The 21198-nt window shown below is 45.8% G+C and overlaps 1 long non-coding RNA gene across 1 annotated transcript; it reads right to left on the bottom strand.

The window, feature by feature from the left end:
- Positions 1 to 3265: 3265 nt before the first annotated feature.
- Positions 3266 to 19924, bottom strand: LOC132439353 (uncharacterized). The gene is made up of 3 exons (XR_009522344.1): positions 19853 to 19924; positions 16779 to 16854; positions 3266 to 3694 (listed from the first exon to the last, which is right to left on the bottom strand). It is a non-coding gene; the product is annotated as an uncharacterized lncRNA (long non-coding RNA).
- Between the last annotated feature and the right edge of the window lie 1274 nt (positions 19925 to 21198).

The following is a 21198-nucleotide window of genomic DNA, read 5'->3' as shown; positions in this document are numbered from 1 at the left end:
ATGACCCTATTTCCAAATAAGTTCACATTCTGAGGTACTGGGGGTTAGGACTTCAACATGTGAATTTTGGGGGACACAATGTAACCTATGACAGAGCTCATATTTGGAAAGTTGGGAGATTGGAGATTGGGGTGGGATGAGATGTGGACCCAGGAGGACAGTTGTGCCCTGGAACACTCTGCAGTAGGAGGCTTGTGGGCTGGAGCAGACATTTTTGCACACACACTGGTCAAATAGATTGGGGTTTCCCAAAGTGGATCCTGTGGAATATCAGTTCTGTGGGATATTAAGTAGATATTACATGAAGGAAGGGTTCTGTGGCAAAATAAGTTTGGGAAACAATACTAAACTGAATTTTATTTTCAGCGTCGAGATATTAGAAATTTTAATATACTAATATGGACTGTGCCTCTTCAGGAGGAGTAAATAGTAATCAGCATTCACAGCTCGATTGGGCCGCAGAAACTGTATTCCCAGGAGCACCTTGCAGGATGCATTTTGAGAAATGTTCAACTAGGAAATGGATGAGCCCGTAGTGAAGAAAACCACAGAATTGGTGAATGCAGTCCATAATAGTCTTGGAAAATTCCTAATTTATGTTATTACCATTCTATAGTCCTCTCTTCCTAGTGCTTTCCTCTGTTGCTAGTATATTGGATTTTCTTGGGAATGACTGATAAAATCCTCAACGGTGATTGCACACCTGTTAGCAAAATTATTTTACATGATGCCACAGGCCTAGGACCGACTTTCAACATATATCCTGTTTCTTCCAACTCAGTCCCCCACCACGTGTGCGTGTACACACACACACACACACACACACACACACACACACACACACACACACACACACACACACACACACACACACACACACACACACACACACACACACTCCTTTGTGGGCCCCCAGCAGTCTGCTTAAGCCAACATGGAATAGAAAGTCATCATCATTATGACCCTTGAAATGTCTACCGGCTTCCTGGGATGAGGCAGAGCATACCGAACAGATTTAGGGCCCAAAGTTCATTTTCTTTTCACATTTAATCTAAAATAGGTCATTTGTTTGGATTCCCCACAAAACAAACTTGGAGACAGGGAATTTCTTTGGCAGGTGATCCCAGGAAGCCCAAATGAAGAAGTGGGGAAATTGAGACAGAGAAATTAGAAAAACCAATGATGGGTACATTAATGAGTGGGTTCTTGTGGGAAACTGAGGCTCAGTCAGACTGGGGCACCTCTGGGAAACCGTGAGGATCACACCTTGGAGTTGTGCCACGTGAGGATGAGTGGCTGGAGCATTCACCTACCCGCTCACTTCCCCCATTGGTTGAGGGTTGGCCCCTGGACTGGATTGAAGTGTCTCCCTAAAATTCACGTTCTTTGTGGAACTTCAGAATGTGACCTTATTTCGAAATAAGGTTGTTGCAGGTGTAATTAGTTAAGATGAGGTCATACTGCAGTAGGTGGACCCTTAATCCAACGTGACTGGTGTCCTTATAAGAAGAGGAGAAGAGACGCAAAGACAGAGACACAGAGGGAAGGTGGTCACGTGAAGACTGGGGCAGACGTTGGAGTGATGCTGCCACAAACCTAGGTACGTCGATTGCTGACCACCACAGGAAGCTAGGAGCGGGCAAGGAGGGATCCTCCCCTAGAGCCTCCAGAGGGAGCGTGGCTTTGCTGACACCTGGATTTTGGACTTTATTGCCTCCAGAGCTGTGAGAGACTCATTTTTGTTATTGTAAGCCACCCAGTTGTGGTGCTTCCTTAGGGCAGCCCCAACTGATACACCCCAGAAGGTACAGAGCTCCCCTGAAGCTCCCCAGGTGCCCAAGAAAGCCTTGAGCCAGAGAAAGAGAGATGCAAGTATTCGAGGTGGGATGCTGTCGATGGGCTGAAACCATCCCGGCTGTAGTGAGCTCAGGGTTGAACGTGGGCAGGATCGGCAGTGTCTGCTATGTAAGGATTCTCACTTATTAAGAGGCCTTATGTCATAGCTAAGTGCACGAGCTTAGAAGTCAGGTTCAAACCTCTATCACTTACAAGTTTCAAGACCTTGGGCAAGTTACATAACCTCTCTGAGACTCAGCTTTATTTATGAAATGGGCATGAGATCATACTTTACAGAAATGGTGTATCTCTGAGTTCACTTTTATAAAGCATACACCACATGTGGCACTGTGCTATAAACATCATCTATTATCATTAGGTATTATTAGTAGAAAGAGTACAGGCTTTGGATTCACACAGACTTGAGTTTAAATTTCAGCTTTGTCGCTACATGACCTTGAGCAAGTTACTTATTTGCGTTTCAATTTTTCCATGAAGATAATAACACTATGTGTGAAGCCCCTGCTAGTTTTAACTTCTCTCCGCTGCTCAGGGAAGCATAAAAGTCCTGGAGGTGTCTTTCAAAGCGTCCCCTCACTCAGGGATGAGGTTCCGGGTGGTATTTCTGAAACCCAGAGACTCTCCCTGAGCCCGTGTTAGAATGCGGAGCCTGGAGTGACATGTCCTCTTGACCTTGCTTTCTGATGCTCGTGTTTCACCTGCGGTCCCTCTGGTAGCTCGTCTCCCCACCTCCCATCACCCTGCATCTGACTTGTGCTAATAAAGCCCAAATCCCCAGCATGACACGTAGAGTCTGGGCTGTAGCCCTGGCCGGCTGCCTGACAGGCATTCCTTTGAATAAGGAAAGGAAGCTCAGACGCCCGCCCGTGCCTTTGCGTCTGAGCTGGAAATGTGGCCACCGCCTGCGGAAACGTTGGCAGCAGCTCTGTGGAAATGAGCTGGAGACTCTTCTGTGGGCAAGGTGGGGTTGGCACCTTCTCTGGCTTCTTGGCTCGCAGACAGCGAGGCGGTGGGGGCAGGTGTTGATGGGGTGACATTGGCTGTTAAATCTTTTCACTCCCCATCTCACTCTCAACTGGCAGTTTGTCCAGTGCTCTGGGGGCAAGTGTGAACAGAGGGGAGGATGGCCCCCTAGGAGTCCCCCTTACACGCTCCAGTCCCCTCTGTCCAGATGTCCAATACGGTAGCTACCAGCTGCATGCCGCTATGGGACACTGAGATGTGCCTAGTGCCACTGAAGACCGAGACCTTACCTTTTATTTAATTTTAATTGAAAAACAGATGCTCGATTCAGTTATTGGAAGAATTTTTAAAATTTGTTTGGAGCAGCTCAGGTATGTGGATCATACCTTTTCCTTTTACAGCTATAAATTCTTATGAAATCTAAAAACAGATTCAGTATTTCCGATGAAAAGTTAGCATCCAAATGGAGATGTGCCAGTAAGTAGAAAATGCACACCAGATTTTTGAAGACTTAGTTTGAGAGAAGAATGTAAAATAAATCATTATAATTTTTTAAACATTGATTCCTTGATGAGATGCTAATATTTTGGATATGTTGGGCTAAATATATTATCTAAATGATTTACCTACTTTTTTGACTTTTTTAATGTGACTGGAACGTTTTAAATTGTGTACATAGCTTGCATTGAGTTTCTGTTGGACAGCGCTGCTCTGTAGATGTGTAGAAGGTGTAGAACGTTAACACTGGGAGGAGCCTCGGGCATCATCTGGAGCATTCTCGCATTTTCGAGGTGAGGAATCTGACACACAAGGAGCTTCAATGGCCTTCCCAAGAACCCGGACCTCTTTTCTCCTGGCCACGGTTACACGGAAGCTGGGACATTACAAAGAGGCCAGATTGCATAAAGTGAGATGAGGGATTGAAAGTACACAATGATAATAACATGACAATAGTATCATAAGGTGTTTCAAATGGTATTTGCTATTATTTTTGCCCTTGTCTGAGGAGCATAACTGGACTGGGAAGTATCTGTAGAGATCACTCAGAGGGACAGATTCCCCCCTGCCATCCCCCCACCCAAGATGTCTGCCTCATTCCGGAACTCAGACATCTAAGGTTCCTTCCTGGGGTTAGATGCCTGATCCTGTAAGGAATGTTCTCTCCTTGGGACCATGTAGGAAGCAGGTTCAGGTCAGAGAAGCCATCCTGTTGCTTTGGGCTGAGTATCTCCTCTGCTTTCCTTGACAAAGGCATTGTTTTTGGAAGGCAAAGACCCCATTGTTTTTGGAAGGCAAAGACCCCTTTCACATATCCCCTAGCTCTGTGTGACATGCTGACACTCTGACACGCTGGAGCTGGTGACAGGGATGTGACCCCTACCAGCCAGTCTAACCCTGACCACTGCATTCAGGTGTGAATTTGACCAAAGCAGAGACTGTCAGTGTGATTCCAGGTGGGAAGAGGAGGTAACTCTAAACGTAAATACAGAGAGGGATGAGGGCATTGATCGTCTGGTCTGAGGGTCCTTGCACGTTTGGCTTTGCTTGTACATTGGACTGTGTGCATGGCTGCAGCCTTGGGGGTATGGTTGTGTGTCTGAGGGCGTGAGCTGAGTGTGTTGTGGAAGTGGTAGGGGCTGAAAAGTGGAGGTGGTCCATCCCAGTGCCTGGCTGAGTGGAGAGTAAACAGGAGTGGAGAAGCGATTTTGAAGGAGTCTTTGTAGACCTAAGGGGAATTAAGGGCATTGAGCCTAATAGTGTAAGTTTGAATGTCTGCCCAGGTGGGTGTGGCTCTGTGTCTGAAGGTTGAATGGGCCCCTAGAGTATGTGTTCTGTGGCCTTTCTGTATTAGAAGTCAGAGCATTTCCTGCTGACACCAAAGCATTACAAGAAATTGCAGTAAGATGCAATTTTAGATGGCAGAGCAGAAAGACCCCGAGCTCGCCTTCTCTCACAAAACATTGCAGTAAGATTATTATCTAGTATCTTCTACCCTCTCTCCATACCTTCCCTCCCTCCCTCTCCCTCCTTCCATCCTTCCCTTCTTTTCTTCTCTGTATTTCATTTCAAGCTTACAGAGCTCTTGCTTTGTGACAGGCACTGTATTGGATTTATTTGTCACTTGTCTTTTCTCTCCATTAACCAGCCCCTCAAAGTGCATGGTGACTGACGTCCTCTTCAGTGTTCATTATGAAAGCATCTTCACGGCAGGGATTAGGTCTTGCTCTGCTCTGTAACTCACGGCGCCTGGCACTTTGTCCCCTTCAATAAGTCCCTGTTGACAATGATAGGCTATGGCGCCTCCTTTCCAAGAGGGGGAATGTGGGAAAGTGCTGGGGGGCTATGACTGAATGGCTTCTCTTTGGCAGCCACTTCGGCGATTTGAGCCTGATGGCCTATGTCCCTGCCGTTTATTCTCCTGCAGGCCCATCACAGACCCTAGAGATGCCTAGCCAGGTCTGCAGCGTCATGGTCAATGCCATGTGTGGCCTGGGCCGGCCCTGAGGCGTCAGGGCACAGCCTGGTTGTGTCCACCGGCAGCCTCTCCCTCTGGCACAGGCCTGGGCAGCCTGGCTGCCTGCAGGCTCTCACTCGGGTCTCAGGACTATCTATCGACCGGGCCTGGCCCCAGAGGGGATCGCAGGACCTAGCAGAGGCCCCCCTGGTCTTCCCTTAGGGCCACCAGCCATGGGGTCATTTCTCCTCCCTCAGTCTGCTGGCTGTGGTTGAGCATGATGTCACGCTGGTCCTGGCTCCCTGGGAAGGACTTCCAGGTGCCCATGGGTCTCAGAACTTAGTGGTGACGCCATGTGGTACACTGCCCTCCGCGTCTGTGCCCAGCCAGGCTCATCGTCGGTATTCGGGACCCCTTTGGCACAGATGCTTCTCTGCTCACAAATGGATTTGCAAAGCGGGAGGAACTGCTGTCCTCAAAAAAATCCTTTCTCAAACCTAGAGCCTGGCTCCCTTTGCTTCACCTTTTTTCTCAACTCTGTTTTCACACAGCAAATTGGAGAGAGATAAGGGAACATCACGGCATTTGCAATGTCCAGAGACACAGGGGGGTCTGCCTTGGAGGGCCTTGGGGCACCTGCAGTGCTACCGGACCCCAGCACGAACTCCTTCGTGAACCGTTTCTGAACCTCTCTGAGCCTCGAGTTTTCAGATCTGTCAAATGAAAACATCTTCTTGATCACTGTACAGGGTCAGTATGTACGTGAAATGAACTAGGCAATGTGAAAGTAGTTTGCAAAAGAACAAAACAAAAGGAGGAGACAAGTGGTTATTTAGTGCTTATTGCATACCAGGAACTTCATAGACTGCATCTCAGTCTGGAGCTGGGCTCTGGAGACTAAGCTTCCCTGACCTCCACCAAACTCCTTTGCTCAAATCAAACTCTGTGTCTTATCTTTCTTCCTCCATGGGCTTGATCTCAGCCGTTCCCCAGGGGGTACCCTAACCATCCAGTAAAGATACAAATGCTGAAATGTTTAGGGGTGAAGGGGCGTGATATCTGCAACTTTCTTTCAAATGGTGCAGCAAAAAAAAAAGTTTATGTAGAGAGAGAGCACATGTGACAAAATATTAATAATTGGTCAATCTGAATGAAGGATATAAGGTATTCCTTGTAGTACTCTTGCAACTTTTCTATAGGGCTGAAAGTTTTGAAACAAAAACTTGGGAGGAAGGAACCTTATTTCATCGTCAAGGCCCCAGATATGATGCCAATTTTCCCTGTCATGTATTCAGAGGGTGGTCATTCTATTCTGTCTTAGGACTTACCATGATTTCTAATTTTGTATTTGTATTTTGTTTATTTGACCTCTGTCAGTCTGAGCTCCACAAGGGCAGGCACTGGCCTGCTCAGCTCCTGTCTGTGCCCCAGAACCTGGCACTCAACATTGATGGAAGGGAGGGAAGGAAAGGATGGAGGGGAGGGAGGGAAGGAAGAAAGGGAGGGAGGGAGGGAGGAACATAGAAACTATATGGGGCCAGACAGGGACAGACCAGAAACATGGAAGAGGGGCGGAGGAGTCTAGATCCCAGACAGTGTCTTAAAATTCATGAAGGTTAGCTCATTCTTTTTTTTTTTTTTTTTTAACTTTTTTTTTTTGCGGTACGTGGGCCTCTCACTGTTGTGGCCCCTCCCGTTGCGGAGCACAGGCTCCAGATGCGCAGGCTCAGCGGCCATGGCTCACGGGCCCAGCCGCTCCGCGGCATGTGGGATCTTCCTGGACCATGGCACGAACCCGTGTCCCCTGCATCGGCAGGCGGACTCTCAACCACTGCGCCACCAGGGAAGCCTGGTGAGCTCATTCTTGCTCTTCTCCTCTTTTTCCCCTTTATGTCTCTTCCTGATTCCTCCTCCATCTTTCCCCTCTCTCTCCCACCCCCACTCTCTCTTCCTTCTGTCTGTTGCTATTGATTCCTGGGTTCCCCTCCTCCCTCTCCGGGCCTCTTTGGGCTGCCAATGAGATCCAGGGCCCCCCTGGGAATTCCAGGTCCCGGGAAAGGGAGCAGAGGATGGTGGACCGGGTGGGGCAGATGGCAGGTACGGGGCGCTGGCAGGCTGTGCACTGCACAAAGTTACCAGCCCAGCGGGGTGGAGCCAGCGCTTAAATTCAGATCATCTTCACTGACTAAACCACCAGCCCTGGTGGTGCCTTTTTAAGAAGGAAATCTCTGTCCCGTAGTTTGCTTAGGAGTCGCCATTAAGTCACTGCTTATGGCTTGATGACCCTGGTACTTTCAAGGCAAGCTGACAGACTCACTCCATCTGGAAGGAACTGCAGATATCGTCCAAGACCTCAATTACATTGCGAATCTATTCACTCCTCTCTAGCCACCCTCATACTTGCCCAGACCACAGGAGCAGGCTTCCTGGGGTTTTGCCGCTTCACCCCATTCTCCTACCACAGCAGCCAGGGGAGGCTTTTAAACCCACAAATCAGCCCATAGCACACTGCTCCCACTTAATTCCCTCCCCTGCTCCTCGAAATCCCCTCCCCTCCTGGCGCTTTGGATAAAACTCAAACTGCTTTTCATCATCACTCGAACCTCAGCTCAAAACTCACCTCCTCAGAGAGGCTTTCCCTGACCACCCCATCTAATAAGCACCCAATACCCTGCCCTCCATTATTTTTTATCTCAGTGGTTTGAATTATGTATTTACCTGCTCCCTGGTTTCTTATCTGTCTCCCCTGCTAGACTGTAAAAGCTACGTGAGGGCAGAGCCTTTGTGAGTCTGGTTCATGGCTTAACTCCTGTGTCCAGCAGAGACATGGGAGGTGCTGGATAAGCTTTTCCTGATCAAATGAAACATTAGATATATAATTGTCTTGTTCCCTTTCCCTACTTCGTAAGTTTCAGAGCTGAGCAAACTGAAGCCCAGGGTGAAAGGTGGGGTGTGTGAAGTAAACTGTCTGAGTTCACCCCACACTGTTAGCCTACTGGTAGCAGAGCCAGGACTAGAACCCAGTCCACTGTCTCTCAGCCCGGGGCTGCCCTGCCAGGGAAATTTCTGGCTCCCAAGGATGCCTGATGCTCTCAGGGTAACCTGAGCTGTGGGTGACTTTTGGAGGTTCCCATTACCCCAAGGGACGTGATCTGATGTCACATTCCAAGCCCCTGACTTCCCTCTGAATGTGAACCTTTTAGAGAAAAGAAGGAGAACGAAATCACTGGACATGAACATCTAACCTCTTGCCACACTGAACTCAGGTCCGACCTACTTACCCTAACAGATTTAAGAACATCCTAAAGTCACTAAAAGCTTTTCAAATTAAATTTTATCAAAAAAGTAAGTGAACAGAGTTTATAGAGTCAAATACTAACAAGCTTATAACTTAAAAAAAATACAGTTAATCTTGTTTAATGCTGAGCCAGGTGGTGTACTATTATGACATTTGTTTCCTTGTATAACATTTTTAGTTTCCTGGGGCTAATTACCGTTCAGTTTTTTCATTGTTTAGATTTCTTTGAACCTTTGGCTAAGTCTTCCCACATCTTCTAATCCACCAAAAATGTTTCTCAGTACAGTTTTTCCCATTGGTTGTTTGTCAGCTGGTCTGTCAGTCTCATATTTTCCCAGAGATGGTGCTTCTGGAGCCTTCTTTCCTCTCTTCTCTAGGACCTGTGGTGCTCTAGGCCTCCTGGCCACGGTTAAGGGAACCAGGAGAGCTTAGGAGATAGTGACAGCCACATCTCCACTCTCCCTTGGGTCTTTGGTTCCATAGCCGTGTTCAGCCACTTTCTCTTACCTGTCTGCTTAAAAGAATGTTGTCAGCATCTCACTGCATATCAAAAATCCAGCGTAGGGCTTCCCTGGTGGCGCAGTGGTTGAGAGTCCGCCTGCCCATGCAGGGGACACGGGTTCGTGCCCCGGTACGGGAAGATCCCACATGCCGTGGAGCGGCTGGGCCTGTGAGCCATGGCCGCTGAGCCTGCGCGTCCGGAGCTTGTGCTCCGCAACGGGAGAGGCCACAACGGTGAGAGGCCCGCGTACCGCAAAAAAAAAAAAAAAAAAAAAAAAAAAAATCCAGCATAGGGTGAAGGGAAGAGGCATGATGTTACACTTTACCTGGGTCCTACCGATGCTTTGATTTCACCCTGTGATTGGAATGTCTGAGGCAGATCTGTGTGAGATTTTGGCCTGGTTGTTTGCTAAAGTAAACTTTGTGGTGCCCCCTGAATTTACTCAAGCCCTCAAGTTTTATGGTAACTCAAAAGATTAAATCAATTAGGAGGAAATCGACTCCTCCAAGCGTCCCTCAAATCTTGTTATTCTACTCAGAGCCAGCCTTATAGTGGTCAGTGCCATGATGTGAAGGGAGTCCTGCAGAATCCCTGCCCCTGAATATCAACTCTGCTTGGAAAAGGCTTCCTGAATTTCTACCATTAGTGCTCTAACCTCTACCGCCTACGGATGTGTTGCTGAAATTCTCTCAGAGGATCACACTTTAAACTACATCCGGGTTTTACTTTAGGGGGAATACACATAAGCTGCTTTCCGGAGAGTAGGTTGGGTAGAGGGGCAGCAAAGAGAGCTCTTCCGCAGGGCTGCAGCCCACCACACCCTGCAGAATTGACGATGGGCCCTCCATTAGTGGGTTTGTCTGGGGAGAGCAGTACCGAGGAGGGTGGAGGCAGGCACATCTGTAGGAACTGCAGACCCTTAGCTCCTCTTTATCTTAACCCCTCACCCAAAGTTCTCACTTCCAAGTCAGATGTGAATTTTCTGGCTTCCTTTTGTGCCATGACAGCATCAAGTAGACATCAGAAAGGATGGGCTGCGGCTCCGCTCCTTCTTCCCTGCCCATGGCATGGCCCATGAACGTGAAGATCCCTAGTTTGAGCTGACTCACACCCAGAAAACCAGGGAGGAAGTCTTACAAGGTCGCCAGCACCACCCTGTGGCACCCAGATAACACAGGCGTCTGCCCTGACGCCCACAGCTGCTGCTCAGGGTTCTTAGGCCATGGCTGGACCAGAGGCTTAGCCAATGTCTGCAACTGTGGAGCACCAGTGCTTGCTGCTAGGTTCTCCCAAATATCTAATTAGCCCAGACAGCAGGGTCAACCCTTCAATTCAAACTCACCCCCTTTGTAAAGAGGAGGCTTCAGGGAAGGTTTACGGCAGACTGATGCAGTTTGGGCTCTGTAGGGCACTACACAGCCCTGGTTCTGTGTGGACGCCGCTCTCTCCATCTTTCTTTTTTCCCTCTCTGGCTTTCTCTCCCTCTTTCTCTTTCAGTCCCTTCCTTGTTTCCCTTTGTCTGTCTCTCATGTTCTCTAAACACAGCTTTCCTTTCCCAAATCAAAGAAGCATTAAGGGGCTTCCCTGGTGGCGCAGTGGTTGAGAGTCCGCCTGCCGATGCGGGAGACACGGGTTCGTGCCCCGGTCCGGGAAGATCCCACATGCCGTGGAGCGGTTGGGCCCGTGAGCCATGGCCGCTGAGCCTGCGCGTCCGGAGCCTGTGCTCCGCAACAGGAGAGGCCACAACAGTGAGAGGCCCATGTACCGCAAAATAAATAAATAACAATAATAATAAAGAAGCATTAAAACAATGAGACACACATGGGCACTGAAAGGTCTGAGCTGGTACTTCATTTGGCCTTAGCTCTGCAGATGAGTGTGTGTGTGTTCGCTGATAGTTTTGTGTCATGTGGAGGAAGAAGTGTCCTGGTCTATTTTCCTAGCAGGATGTGGATGCTCCTACCCCCTCAGTGACTGGAAGAATGAGTGTGCCCTGAATTATCAACATGGGTCTTTGCCCTCCAGGTTCTGTCCGTGACTTAAATCTTGAGTGTGTTCTCAATATTTATTAAAAGCTTAGTTGAATCTAACTGTAGATCAAGTTGATAATATAACCATACAGAGGAAAGCAAAGAGCCCATCCAAGGACGTTGTGAACACAGTTCTTACTGCACACCCTTGTGGGATATAGGCCAAGGATTATTGAACTACAAAGCTCTCCCCCTTCACTTAGGTGGTTTGTGGTTGTTGGTGGTTGTGGTGAAGTAGTTCCTGAACCATTTTGAGTATATTGCAATAAATGAGTGAATAGATTGGTATATGAGGGAAGTAGGATTTTATGGTGGAAGAAGAGAGATATGAATATGGCACGGGGGAAGGAGACGAGGAACTTTTGGTGCTGGGTTGAAATTGGAGTATCAGTACAAACACACTGTTAAAATAGATATGTATTTCTAGTTCTGCTCCCTCCAAAGGTCTGGAAGCAAGGACACATCATTGGTAATGAGCTCTGAATGGCACCAGAGCTCCTTGGAGAAGTGGTTAATTCCAGGGCCATGGAAGGGAAAGTACTAGGTGGGTCTGGAATGTCTTGTTATACCAGAAAGTACTCAAAGTAAGGAAGTGTTCAAAACTTGAGGAGATGTCAAAAAGACGTAGGAACCATCTTGAAGGAGCTCACATTGGTTAAATTTGGGTCAATTGGAGCATCAAACAGAATAGTGAAAGTGATAAATAGTAACACATCAAATAAAAGATGAAGGAATCCACTGAGATACTAAAATATATCTCTGTATGGGGGTGAGATGGGAAAGCTCTTCTTTATTGAATAATGCTACCAAATGAATGTATAAGGAGTGACCGAATTAGGAAATCATTATTCTCTAAGCACCATTTGATAACTGAGGCAAGTAAAAGTTCATAAATGGATGTTTAACCACTGGATAAAACCTTTAGGGCATGAGATATTCACACAGTCTTAAAATATCACCCTACGGACGTAGGGTGCATTAGAAGAGGGACGCATTAGAAGAGCAAAGTGCTTCTGTGTCCAATGATCAAACTTACATCGTCTACAGTGAGACAAACTGAGCACAGGTGCCCTGTGATGTGAGACACTGGGAAAGGTACAAGGTCACCTCTTAATATTCCTGCCAAACATTTCACTTTAACCTAATCACGAAGAAGCAATCAAGTTTGGGAAGAAGCTAAAAACTGAGGACCATTCTACAGTGTAACTTATCTTTATACTTAAAAAATGTCACTATCGTGGAAGACAGAAGAAAAAAGCTGTTACGACAACTAAATGCAATGTGTGATCCTAGATCGGATCATTAATATATATATTTAAAGCTACAAAGGGCATCTTGGCAAAATGTTTGGAAATTTGGATATGGGCCCTTTATTAGGCAGTAGTACCATATTGATATTAAAAATTCCTGCATGCGACGGTGATACTGTGCTTATGTAGTGTCTTTGGGAATAAATGTAGAAGTCCTTAGCTACAAAGTGTTATGATCTCTGCAACTTACTCCTGGATGATTTGGGAGGGAAAAAAGTATGTATGTGAAGAGAATGGAGGAAGAAAGGAAACAGCCCGGCACAAATATGATCAAGTGTTAACTGAATTTTCCAGATAAAGAGCATATAGAGGCGTAGTGCATTATTTTCTTTCCCTTTACTGTAGACTTGAGAAACGTCAAAATAGAAAGTTTGGGGAAAAGCCAGCCTGTGGCTGGAGTCTGGAGGCTCGTTCGACACAGTCCACTTTTCCCATTGAGCCCGTGTTTGAGGCTTGGTCAGTGCTGGAACAGATCAGAAGATCAGTTCCTGAACACCAGTTGCCTCTTGTTGACTCCCCTCACCCCGCTGGGACCTGGTGGGGTGAGGAAACTCACCCTGAGGCACTGAGCCCCAGCCCCTCCCTGGAACAGGTATTTCTGATGAAATCCCAGGAGCCTGCATAGAACGAGGTCCTATGAATCAGATCTCCATTACACAGAGCGCTGCATGCCCGCAGGAATATTCCAAATTCTAGGACCAGGTCCATGGCAGTGTATCTTAAACCCAGTAGCTCATCACAATCACCTACAGGGCTCGTTAAGCCACAGATGCTGGACGCTACCCCCCCCACCAAGTGTCTGACTCAGTTTCTCTCAAGGAGACCCCAGAATCCATAGTTTTAGAGAAATGCCCAGACATAGCTCATTTGGAAATGAGGATTGAAACCCCAGGGCAGAGGTGGCCTTTAAGGAACTTTCCCACTTCTCGATGTATCTCTACTTAAAAATAGAGAATAAAAATAAAGACACACTTAAGAAACTTTTCCTTGATCATTCCAGTCATCCGATGGTAAATCTCTTCTGTCTGGTTCAAAGTCTGCCCTGTAAGTAGTACTTACTGCACTGGAGTAGATTAAATAATCAAGCCACAGCCTGGGCTTGAAGTTAGAAAGGTACTTTCAAATGGCGCAGACACCGGGTGTTTGGATCAGGAATGTGGTCTGGGTGGCTTCCAGGCAGAGCCTGCCTGTGCCAGGCTGGCAGGTTCTCAGCAGGGCTCAGCCGCTGTCTCCCCTGGCTTCTGACAGCTTTGACTGTGCCATGTGGGAAGGAAGCTGTCTAGGTCTAAAGTACAGCAAAGTCCTGAATATATCTGTGAAAGCTGGGAGTTTGGAATCAGGGACAGTTAACACTCAGAAGAAGTTAAGGATTGTCCTGTTCTCCTCTTGGACCATTTTAGGGGTCAGGGAGCTGAGATCCAGGCTCTGTCATGGCTGGGAAGTGTCAGAGATGGGTCTCTGCCAATGACTCAAGAGTGGCAGTGGGGCATGGGGGATGCTGCAGTGCACCCCACCGTCTCTGAAGCTTATGTCTGTTTGGTCCAAACACGCTTCCCCCATTTTTAGACATATGTGAAGATAATAAACGTCAAGCATTGGGTGAAGTGGGGACTACAGAGCGAGCTAACTCAGAAAATTTAGGCCAGGTTCTCTATGGCAAGAAATATGCTTAATAAGTTGTGGGATTTTTCTGCCCTTTATTTCTTCCTTGGATCTTTCTTCCCAAATTAATGCTTTCAGTGTCTGCTGTCCTTAAAAGACAGCATTGTTCAGGACTTTGTGATAATGGGGGTGATTTCTTTCACTGTCAGGTTTTGCCTGATTTGGGTAAACTAAAAAGAATTTTTTTTAACTATATGGAAAATCCTTTAAAATTATTAGTTTGTAGCTCCATTTAAAAATGGATATTTAAAATTTGTTAATCAAATATTTATGTGAGAACATAGCATTGAACAAACATACAAAGAACCTAAAAGCCTGGTCGGGGGGAGTGGTGAGGATGGTGTTGGGATGAATTGGGAGATTGGGACTGACATGTATACACTAATATATATAAAATAGGTAACTAATAAGAACCTGCTATATAAAAATAAATAAATAAATAAAATACGTATATGCAAAAAAAATAAAATCAGGAGAAAACATGAATATGATAATAATGAATATATAATAATGGACAAAAAAACCCTAAAAGCTCTTCCCTCTTGGAAATTATAATTTAGTGGGTAAAATATTAGAGGTGAATCCAATAGGCAGTTTGTAGTGATTGTCTAAATAAATATAACTTTAAATGTTAACTGTGCAACGCAATAATGTCATGTGAAAGCAGTGTTACAGATAATATATTTTCTTGTTCTTAAACAAGACTATATTTAAGATATATAAGATTTGAGATAAAATTGTTATATACATTTGCACGTTTCTGTTGCTTTTTAAGAACTAAAATAAACCAAAAAATTGACCTGTTTGAATCTTAAGTTTTCTAGAGATTTTACTTCTCTTAATGGGGCTTCTAGGATTTAAAGGATTAGCAGGGCCAAACTGATGGGGTAAGTAGATAGTAGAACTTGGGGGATTCTACTCAGATTCCTTTTGGTTTCAAAGAACAGTGACCCACTTGAGTATCATTAAGAAAAAGGGCTTTAGTTACGAGAACCCAAAAGAAAACACAGCAAAATCTGTGGACCAGAGGCCAACACAGGGCATCTCACTGGGACTAGAGTGGAAAGCCCTAGAGCCATCGGGAACAGAGGCTTGTCTCTGCAAGGCTGGCGCGTGCTCTCTCTTCTCTCTCTTCTCTCTCTCTCTTCTCTCTCTTCTCTCTCTTCTCTCTCTTCTCTCTCTTCTCTCTCTTCTCTCTCATGGTTTCCTGGCTTTTCTCAATGCATCTACTCTCCCCCCTTTCCCTCCTTGGCTTTCCTGTGTGGTTCCAATTTCTCCTTTCCTCCAAATCCCACCTCGCACATGGGCCTTAACGGCCACTCCCATCTCAGTTCTGCTGGGCTTTTCAAGGTGGTACCACCACTGCCACCTGGCAACTTCCCCTGGAGGCGTTTAGGTTAAATTCTCAAGAGAGGAAGCTGACTGTTCTGACTCATTTTCTTAAGCCAGGCCCTGTGAGTATACGTTGCTGGCTAGTTTATGGATGGTCCCCTCATTGGGTCAGATGTCACTCCCGGTCTAACTAGTCATGGCCAGAGTCAGAGGATACAGAAATGACTGTTGAGGGCAGCATCACATGTAAAATGAAGCAAATTCCTCCAGAAGGCAGTGTTTGGGGACAAGCACTCTAGAACTCGTTTCATGTTGTGGTGGTATTTCCTCTCGGATCAGAACCTTTGGGAATACCCGCGGTTGCTCCTGAACCCCATGGTGTTGTGTTCTGGGCAAAGTCAGAGATTGGGGGTTCAAGCAGCCAGAACTGGACCCAGGAACTCAGTCTTTTTTTTAACTCTCCGCCCTCCTCCCTGAGGTGTCTGTGAATACAATTAAAAGAAAAATGGGGAAGGGAGAGCTGCCTAGTTTGGGTTCCTTGGCATCCTTGACTGCTCTTGAATCCCTATCTAATCCCAAATATCTGGGTTCAGGGTAAGCTTGGGCCAGGGTGAACCCTTGGTCGTGGTTAAAAGGAATGACTATCCATGTGGCTAATTTTCAGGCTGAGCTCATGGTGGAACATCAGTCAGGGAAGTCTTTGGCAGATTTCTGCTTAGAATGAGATCAAGAATGGGATCTGCTAAGAACACATAGAGAGATTTGGTTTAATCCATCTGGAGAAGATGGCTGGGGCCCATAGAAAAGTATAAGAGACCAAAAATTAAGCCCGGAGTGTTCTTGTCAGAGAGAAGTTAGCTGAGAATTACGTCCTGGAAGCCCAAATGGAAGTATAAGGAGATGGAATACTTAGTATTCCAGGGAAAATAGGAGGACCAATTAGAAGGCTACTGTGCTTTTGATCAGGTGGGGTTACATATGGCAGGTTTTGTAAAGCCGGTAATTGACAAGGCCTGTTCTGACCATAAGGTGGGTGAGCAAGGAGTTGAGAGAGCTGACTTTGGGGTCAGACAGAAACTTCCAGAGCTGCATGATTTGGGTAAGCCTCAGTTTCCTCACCTGTAAGGTGCAGATAATATCTATCTCTCAGGGTTTTTCGGAGGGTTAAATATAATGTTATCAGTGAGGTGGAAATGTTAGCTATTATTCAACAATCTACAATCCTTATCATCAGAATATTTGTCCATGACCACTGACAAAACACATTACCATGCAATATTTTACTTGGCTTTTGCCATTCGGAACTGCATTTCCTGACCTCAGCCATGAGCAGAAATTAGGAAAGAAGGAAAAGGCTTTCAGTACTTACTTTGAAGTTGCCTCTTCTTTCTGGAATTGTCTTTAATCTAGGCTCAAAGCTTCTATTCTAGTGAGGGCTGGAATCTCTGGGAAAGACATGACTTGAATAAAAATTCATATCAGTGTTCTAAATGACTGATAGAAAATTTTTCTTACAAGAAATGTTTTTGGTGGGCAGGGCAGGAATGGGGAGCAGGAAGACATAGGCATATTGGTGCTTAAAGGAAACAAAAGTGAATGAAAAGAGCTTAAGTTGGGAACCAAAGATCAAGTCCTCACTTTTTCTTAAGAACAGTGTGGCCTAAGTACTTCTCAAAAGGTGTTCTATAAAGTCTGCGGCCTCTCTCAGACATTCATAATGTGAACTAGTTCTGAGCAGTCCTGTAGCCAAGAAAATGCCCTAACTTCATTTAGTCCAGCATTTCCAAACTTACTGCCCATGGCACTCCTTTTCAGACCTAAATCCCATCAGCCTCCTGAGGGACCAGGAAATTCTGCTGCACATCTAATCACGGAAGGGTACATCCCATCCTAACTTCTCTGTTTTCTCACCTTGACTTCTAGGCACATTAGAGAAGACAGGATTAGACAAATAAAATAATTGTCTTCAAATGTGTGAAGGGTTGACACTTCAGGCAGAGGGATTATTTTTATGTTTATTTTGGCAGTGCGGCATATGGGATCTTAGTCCCCTGACCAGGGATGGAACCTGTGCCCCCCTGCAATGGGAGCATGGAGTCTTAACCTCTGGACCACCAGGCAAGTCCCCAGAGGAATTAGATTTGCTCTGTATAGCTCCAAATAACAGAGTGAGGGTCGATGGTTGGATTCCAGGAAAGTGGACTTCACTTCTGAATGAGGGAGAATTTTTTTTAATTCCCTTATTTTTGAAAAGGCATTATAAACACATGGTACAAAATTCAAAAGGTGTTAATACCGAGTAAGGATGTGGGTCAATAGAAATCCTTACACATTGCTGGTGGTATAATAACTTAGAGAAAGTGACCATTTACACCTTCCATGACCCAGCCATCTACCATGTAGGATATGCCCCCAGAGAAATTCTTGCACACGTGAGACAGAATATATGTACAAGAATGTTCTGGGAAAGATTGTAAGAGCCTCAATGACCAGATGTCCACTAACAGGAGAATGGGTAAATAAATTATAGTATTTTCATATAGTGGAATAGTATATAGTGATGGAAGTGAAAAAACTACAGATACATGCAATGATATGGGAAAATCTTAGAAACTTAATGTTGATATGAAAAAGTTGTGGAAGACTACATACAGCATGGTACAGTTTTTATAAACTCAAAATCAAGCCAGATGGAACAATATATTGCTTAAAGATATATCTATATAATAAAATGTTTTTTAAAAGATAGTAAGAAACAGTATTATTTTTAATAGCCAGAAGGTGGAAACAACCTGTCTTTCAACTGGTAAATAAAATATATCCATACAATGAAATATTTTTTGGTAATTAGAAAAAAAGCAAAGTCCTGATACAGGCAGCAACATGGATAAATTTTGAAAACATTATGCTAAGTTAAAGAAGCCAGTCACAATTCATGTGAAATTCCAGAATGAATAAATCCATAGAGACAGAGAGTAGATTGCTGGTTGCCTAAGGCTGGGGTGGAGGGTACTTAGAGGAAATAGTGACTGCTAATAGGTATACAGCTTCTCTTGGGGGTAATGAAAATGTTCTAAAATTGATTGTTGTGATGGTTGTACAATTCTACAAACAGCAAAAACCATAAGAATTGTATACCTTAAGTGGGTAAGTTGTGTGGTGTGTGAATTATATCTCAATAAAGTTGTTATAAAAAATAGCAAGAAGGGCTTCCCTGGTGGCACAGTGGTTGAGAGTCCACCTGCCGATGCAGGGGACACGGGTTCGTGCCCCGGTCCGGGAAGATCCCACATGCCGTGGAGCGGCTGGGCCCGTGAGCCATGGCCGCTGAGCCTGCGCGTACGGAGCCTGTGCTCCGCAGCGGGAGAGGCCACAATAGTGAGAGGCCCGCGTACTGCGAAAAAAAAAAAAATAGCAAGAAAATAATAGACATGAAATTCAGGAAAGTGATACTTGGGTGGGGGGTGGTGTGTGTGTAAGAATTGGGTAGATGGGGCTTCCCTGGTGGCTCAGTGGTTGGGAATCTGCCTACCAATGCAGGGGACATGGGTTCGAGCCCTGGTCCAGGAAGATCCCACATGCCGCGGAGCAACTAAGCCCATGCACCACAACTACTGAGCCTGCGCTCTAGAGACCGCAAGTCACAACTACTGAGCCGGCGTGCCACAACTACTGAAGCCTGCACGCCTAGAGCCCGTGCTCCACAGCAAGAGAAGCCACTGCAATGAGAAGCCTGCGCACCGCAACGAAGAGTAGCCTCCGCTCGCCGCAACTAGAGGAAGCCCGCGTGCAGCAACAGAGACCCAACGCAGCCAGAAATAATAAATAAATTAAATAAATTAAGAAAAAAAAGAATTGGGTAGATGAAGAACCCACAGGTAGCCTTGATGGAGCTGAAAATATTCTAATGGAGAAGTACACTCTCTGGGGGCATTCACTGATATTTTTTGATTTTTAAAAATTATACTGTATAACTTGCATATGTGTTGCACATATTCTTTTGTAGATGTCAAATAATCCGTAGTAAAATTTTAATACAAAATGCACAAAAAGGCATATAGTAAAAGTAGGTATCACTCCTTTTGCCCTGGTTTGAAGGCAGCCACTATTCTCTGCTTTTTCTGTGTCCTTCCAGAGAATCTGCGCGTTTACAAACATTACACACCCTCATGTACATAACCAGAAGTTACTGCACGCTCTTCACACTGTCTCACACATTGGTTCAGAGAGCAACTTGGAGAACCTTCCTAACCTGTACGCAGAGTGGCCGTGGTCGTATCACTGACAGAGAGGCTTTGAGTCCTATTTGGGAAGAAGCGAGTTCTGGAGTCAGACTGCCCTTGGTTAGCCTTTGCTGCCTGCTCCTTTGCTGCATTCAGACCTGTGAGACAATAAGGCCAGCTTATCTGAAATGGCAGCCCTCCGCCATCCTCTATCACCTACCTTGCATTAGTTTTCTTCTCAGCACAACTTGTATGCATTTGTGTAGTTGTTTCCTGTTCATCTCCCCCACTAGAAAGCAGACTCTGTGATAGCAAGGACTCTGTCCCATTGCCACATGGGGTGTATTGCAGTAGGCACACAATAAATGTTTATTGAACGGTCAAACTAATAAACACGTGAATGAATGCCTGGTTTGAAATTCCAGCTCCGTCCTGTACTAGCTGTAAAATCTCAGGCAACTTACTAAATCTCTTTGCTTCAGGTTCCTCACGGGCACAATAGTATAATAATAGCCATGAAGATGAAATAAATGTATACCTTCAAAACACTTAGAACAGGGGCTTCCCTGGTGGCGCGGTAGTTAAGAATCCGCCTGCCGGTACAGGGCACACGGGTTCGAGCCCTGGTCCGGGAAGATCCCACATGCCGCAGAGCAACTAAACCCGGGCACCACAACTCCTGAGCCTGCGCTCTAGAGCCCGCAAGCCACAGCTACTGAAGCCCGTGCGCCTAGAGCCCATGCTCTGCAACGAGAAGCCACAGCAATGAGAAGCCTGCACGCCGCAGCAAAGAGTAGCCCCCGCTCGCTGCAACTAGAGAAAGCTCGCGCGCAGCAACGAAGACCCAACACAGCCAAAAATAAATAAATAAAATAAAATTTAAAAACAAAACAAAACACTTAGAACAGAGCCTGGCGCTTGTAACATTCGTTTTACGTTGGCTCTTCCTATTAGAGTATCCCAATGTAGGGAGGTACCATAATTTATTTGGTCTTCTACTGAGGTGGTTTCCAAGCAGAGTTGTAATGCACAACTTTGTACATGATGCCATTTTGCATATGGGCAAGCCTAGTGGTTGGATGAATTTCTAGAAGTGGGGTTTCGGGGTCCAAGAGTACATGCATTTTTGATTCTGAGAGAGAAAGCCGACGTGAAGAGACCAGTAATGACGAGCACGACTGAGCCGCGCTGGAGGATGCTCCTCCTTCACTAGACGTGCTTATTCAGTCACTAGGCTGTGTGACCAGCTCTCAGGGCTGTGGTGGCAACAACTCCTTCTGCAGATGGGAGGCTGGGCTGTGTGGCCTGCAAGGTCCCCTGCAGACCTGGAACATAATAGTGCGTCCCCTACGATTACTGGCTAAGTGCCAGACGTATTTGCAACACAAAAATGCAAACCTAAAATGTTCCATTTTATGTCCAGTTGGTGGTAATGGGGAAAAATACTCTCTTAACTTATTTTTAAACTGAGAGCCAATTTTTTATTCACATTGTAGTATTTGTTTTTTTGGGGGAAGAGGGATTTGCTTTATTTTTTGGACCTTTCTGAAGGTATTTGGTGTAAAA

The sequence above is a fragment of the Delphinus delphis genome, chromosome 16, assembly GCF_949987515.2.
Source record: "Delphinus delphis chromosome 16, mDelDel1.2, whole genome shotgun sequence".
NCBI classification, from domain to species: Eukaryota; Metazoa; Chordata; class Mammalia; order Artiodactyla; family Delphinidae; genus Delphinus; species Delphinus delphis.
This window is presented reverse-complemented; position numbering and strand designations above follow the sequence as displayed.